At 30.3% G+C, this 5,619-nt stretch overlaps 1 non-coding gene across 1 annotated transcript; it reads right to left on the bottom strand.

The window, feature by feature from the left end:
* Positions 1-886: 886 nt before the first annotated feature.
* On the bottom strand, positions 887-958 carry TRNAQ-CUG. Its single transcript has one exon. It is a non-coding gene; the product is annotated as a tRNA-Gln (tRNA).
* Between the last annotated feature and the right edge of the window lie 4,661 nt (positions 959-5,619).

Here is a 5,619-nt window from a genome sequence, read left to right as displayed (position 1 = left end):
AAATCAAACTCTAATAATAACAATAAAATATAAACATAAATAGCCTCCAAATCCAATTTAATCTCAATCATTTAAGCTTCAAATCGCACTTTATATGCACAATAGATCCAAAATTTAAATTTAACCATACTTTAATCAAATACTTAAGGTGGTTCTTCAAGCCAAGCAATGTGAAACAAGTGGTTAAATATTTGAATTGGAAGAATATCTTATTGGTTCCTAGATGTTAAGTATAGTTTCTATTTAGTCTCTAAATTTCAAAATATATTACATTTTTACTCTAAGTTTTGAGTTTAGTTATCTACATTTGATCAATATGTTTCATAATGTTACATTTTTATTATTAAGTTTTGTGTTTAATTTTCTATCTGGTATGGGATTAAGGCCACGTTTATAGAAGGTGTATCGCAATAAATAAAAGGTAATTTGGAAAGTGTAACCCATTTTTTTACATATGTGTTATCGGCGTTCCACATTCGTACTAATAGGTGGGTCCCTGTTGAAGATCTGTAATCAAGTAGTATAATCTGAATGATGAGCGTGAGGCGATCAATTGAATTGTGTCAAAAAATTACAGTCTTATCGTTACCGTTAGAGTTATGGTTATGGTTAAGATTACCATTATTATTACTGTTTTAGGGAGAAAAAACTATGAATTTTGACACACTTACGATTGATTTGTCATTAGAATTTGCACATATACAAGTCCCACTACTACTCAGTTTTGGTCATTTGTGTTATTTTTGTGTAATTCATCTAAAATAATTTATGATGTAGATTTTTAAAAATTAATGTTAATAGTATTAGGAAATTAGTAATTTAATCTTTTACTTTTAAGAATTAAAAATAAAGAAATAAAGGAAAATGGGAAAGAGTTTATGACAAAAGGTCCCACCGAGATTTGAACTCGGGTTACTGGATTCAGAGTCCAATGTCCTAACCACTAGACCATGGGACCCTGTTGATAACAAAATGGTACGTGTTTTGTAATATTTAAAGAATGAATAGAGTTTTCTTTTTTTAGATATTTGTAAAAGTCTTTTTATTTTTTTTTCCCAAAAATTTTTATTAAATATTTTTTTTAATAATACTTCATTCGATAATTATTTTATTTTTAAGAAAAAAGAACTTTTATTAAGCCTCAAGGGCAATTTTGGAATTTATATCATTAGAAAGAAGAGAAATAGTCCAAAAAGGAAAAGATTAACACCAAGCACTAGACAAACAAAATCTTCTAGCTCTCTTGGCAGCTTCATAGGAGAAATTGTTTAGATTTCTTTTGATGTGCTCGAAGGAGATGGCCAAAAAATCATCAGCAAGCTTATGAAATCTTTGCAGGTAAGCATTCTACCTCACTATGAGATTGTGATTTCCTATTTATCAAATTTATTGCTTCTAAACAGTCGGATTTAATGGAACCTCCTTAACTCCCCAAATGTTTGCCAAATGAAGACCTTCCAAAATTGCTTTCATTTCAGGAAGAGGAGGAGTTGAAGAATAAGATAAAAAGTCAAGAGCTAAACCAAACAAGGATCCATTTGATCTTCTACAGACAACTCTCAGACCTAAAGTTGAAGGAGATTTCCCCCAAGTAGCGTCAACGGTTATTTTTAAACCATCAATTGGAGGTTGCAACCATCTTGACCGGTTTAACACGATCAGATTTAAACCAGAATTAGAGCCATTATTTGTAGATATCTTATATTTGGAAAATTCTGATAAATAATTTTAAATCCACAAATCTCGGATTGACGAAACAGTGATATACGAATTATGCACCACCTTATTCTGATTAGCCCAAATGCTCCTGCACGTCACATCAATTAAATTGAGTTCTTCAAAATTACAGGAATTGTTGATGTGAATCCATTTATCGATGAAGCTGAGATTGAATTCGTTAAATATGATTGGTCAATCTGAGATTCTACTCCAAATTTCAACTGTTATTTGACAACCAAACAGAGTGTGATCAATGGTTTCAAATTCCTCATTACAAATAGGACAATAAGATGTGTTTTCTATCTCTTTCCTCTTTAATATTGTTTTGGTAGAAAGAATATTATTTAGAGCTCTCTATAAGAAATGCTTAATTTTGTTTGAAATTTTTAATTTCCGGAGATTTTTCCAAGCTTTAGCCAAACTGTTGTTACTAGAGCTTTCTATGTCAGTAAGATTCTTCATGAAGAGTCGATAACCACTTTTACCTGTGTAAGAACGACTTTTCATAATACCAAATTAAGTTATCAGGAATTCGCCTATTTGTTGGAATTTGCTTGATAAAATATATATAATCCTCAATTAGTAACTTAGATAATAAAACTTCATTCCAGATTCTGGAAAGAAGTAAGAAATCAACCACCAATAAAGATAAAGATAAGGATTAAGATAGAGAGGCTTGAAAGAGATTGGTCTGGATAACCAAGGATCTGAGAAAAAACTATTGAGTTTCCATCACCTACCCTGTATCGTAATCATTTGGATAATAGGTCCCTCCCCCAAACAAAACTTCTCCAAATAAAAGAAGAATTAGGATTCATCAAATGCTTCCATGATTGAACAATTATCAAAGTAGATGCTTCCATTATTCTCCAAACTTGCTTGGCAATCAATGCTTGGTTAAAATCACTTAGATCACAAAAATTTAGTCCACAATGCCGTTGGTAAACACAACTTCTTCCTGTTCATCAAATATATTCTTCTTATTATTCTCAGATCCCTACCAAAATCTTATAAATGATTTGGTAATGCCCTCACAAAAACTCCTTGGAAATTTGAATAAGCTCATTGCATAAGTTGAATTAATTGACCAATACTTTTGATTAAGATTTCTTTTCTGGCTTTAGAAAGAAAGGATCTCTCCATCCTTGGACAACTTTTCGAATTTTTTCTTGGATATAGTTGAAATCAACAGATTTGTTTCTTGTAAGTGAAGATAGGAGACCCAAGTAATTTCCTAAATTGTCAGTATTTGAGATGCCTAATACGCTGCTTAAGAAATTTACACGATCTTTGTTTATGTTAGAAGAGAAAATCATAGAAGATTTATCAAAATTAATACTTTCCCCATAAACTAATTCATAAAGAAGGAGAATATTCTTAAGATTAATCATTTTCTGTTAAGATGATTTACAAAATATAAGACAATCATCAGCAAATAGTAAATGAGGTATATTTGGACCAGAATTATTCAAACGAAGACCTAAAAGACTATTAGATAAAATAGCATTTTGAATTAAAGATGATAACTTTCAACAATAAAAAGAAATAAGTAGGGTGATAAAAGATCACCTTGACAGAGACCTCTTGATGAAATAATTCTTCCTTTAAGTTATCTATTTAATAACATGGAAAAACTTGTAGAAGATACACAATCCATGATTAAAGACGCTCATTTAGGATTGAAGCCTATTTTAATTAACATACCTCGAAGAAAATTCCACTCTACTTTGTCATAGGCTTTGCTAAGATCAAGCTTAATAGCCGCAAAACCATTCTTACCTCTTTTGTATTTCTTAAGAAAATGTAAATATTCATGTCCTAAAATGATGTTATCATAGATTGCACAACCAAAAATAAAAGTTGTCTGAGAAAAAGAAATCAAATGCTCTAATATAGGTTTAAATCTATTAGTAATAGATTTAGAAATAATTTTGTAAGAAAAATTACATAAACTTATTGGTCTGTAATCACTAATAGAACAAGGATAGGAAATTGTTGGAATAAAGAAAATATAGATATTATTAACAGAGTTGATACCTTTTCTCTTGTTTAAAACATCTAAATAATTTTTTATTGTACTCTTACCCACGATATTCCAATATTTTTGGTAGAGTATGGTTGGAAAACCATCAAACCAAGAGCTAAGTCGGGAGTATTTGATGAATAACATCAATGATTTCTTTTTCTGTAGGGTAAGTAAATCATCGTTCATTTTTTTGGAGACCTTAACAGAAATGGAACTCAGGACAGATTCAATGTTGGCTTGAAAGTGATTTGAAGATGTAAATATTTCTTTGAAGTATGATAAAAAATTATCTTCAATAATTTTAGGATATTCACACCAATTCCCATGGCAATCATTAATTCGAATGTTTTCGTTTTTACTCCTTCTCATTGATGTCTTTTTGTGAAACCATTTAGAGTTTTGATCAACATATCGAAACCAATTTTCACGAGATATTTGTTTCCAATATATCTCTTCCTCTTATAATAAAAGATCAAGTTCAAATTCTAGATAATGAATTTTATTAAAGTCCGCCTCAAAATTTTTATCATACCCTTCCTTCAATGCATATTTACCTCGTTTTATTATGTTTCTTCTTTGATTCAGAATCTTCTTACCTCATACCAGTTAGAAGGAATAATGAGAGTCACTCCAATTGCAAGCAGATGAAATTATCTCCTTGCATTCCTCATGTAACATCCAAGAATCTTCAAATTTGAAATGTTTATTACCAATTTTGTTTTTTCGAGATTGATTAGATAATAAATTACATTGGATTGGCCTGTGATCTAAACCAACCCAATCATGATGAAATTTTTTAAAAGGCATAGTTACAAAGAAATCTATCAAGTCTTTCATAAATTCTAACGCCACCAAGTGAACATATCACCACTAAAATTCATGTCTTTCAAATTACAATCATCTAAAGCATCTCTAGAATTTTCCAAAAAGATATTGGCTCTAACAGGTCCATCTTGTTTTCCATGATTCCAGAGAATTTCATTAAGGTCCCCACCAATAATCTACGGTGAATTATCACAATTATGAAGCCTTCTCATCAAATTCCATGTAAGGTATTTCTTTTTAGATTTAGATATACTATATATTCCAGAAAATCTCCAAACCTTCTTATTTCTACTAATATTAGTATCTATATGAATAGGAGAATATGAACAAAACCGAGACTTCTTTTTTCCGTAATAAGCATAAACCACCTTTTGCTCCATCACTATTGACTGTGAAACATCCATCAAAACTAATCATAATTCTGATTCGATTAGAAATTCCAAACAAAAAAGAACATAGGGGTTGGGGTACGAGTGAGCTCTCGCAATCTTCGAAATACTCTAGGGTTACCCAATCCCTGGGCATTCCAATAGAGGATTTTCTGAGGAATGGCAAGGCTATAGATCAGCCTCTGCCTAGGTATTGTTGATATTAATAATCCAAAAAGTTCAACAAAATAGTTTTGTGTTTTTTTCAATTCTTTCATTTTTAGGAAACCATATTTTCTTTTCAGATTTTGATCTAAAGTTTTGCTTTGAGATCTTGGGATACCCTCTTAATATTATTTTCTAAATTTTTGACTTATGATTGAGCATAGTTTTGGATTTAAACTTTTTTCACTCATAGTCTCTTTTGGATATCATTTTCTTGAACAATGTTGGATGGAACAATCATGTCAAAAAATTGACTCTTTGCTGAATCAAATTTATTTTAAACACTGTGTAATGTCCTTTGAGAATCTTTAGATTTATTTAAAAAACTTTCGATTTGATAAGAAACAAAAGGATTAATAGCAACATTCAAATCTATTGTCAAAAGAAAGTTAGCCTTACCTTGATCATTCAAAGATGTAGGATATGAATTCTCATTTCTTTTTGGATTAAAAATTC

The sequence above is a fragment of the Benincasa hispida genome, chromosome 1, assembly GCF_009727055.1.
Source record: "Benincasa hispida cultivar B227 chromosome 1, ASM972705v1, whole genome shotgun sequence".
Lineage (NCBI taxonomy): Eukaryota > Viridiplantae > Streptophyta > Magnoliopsida > Cucurbitales > Cucurbitaceae > Benincasa > Benincasa hispida.
This window is presented reverse-complemented; position numbering and strand designations above follow the sequence as displayed.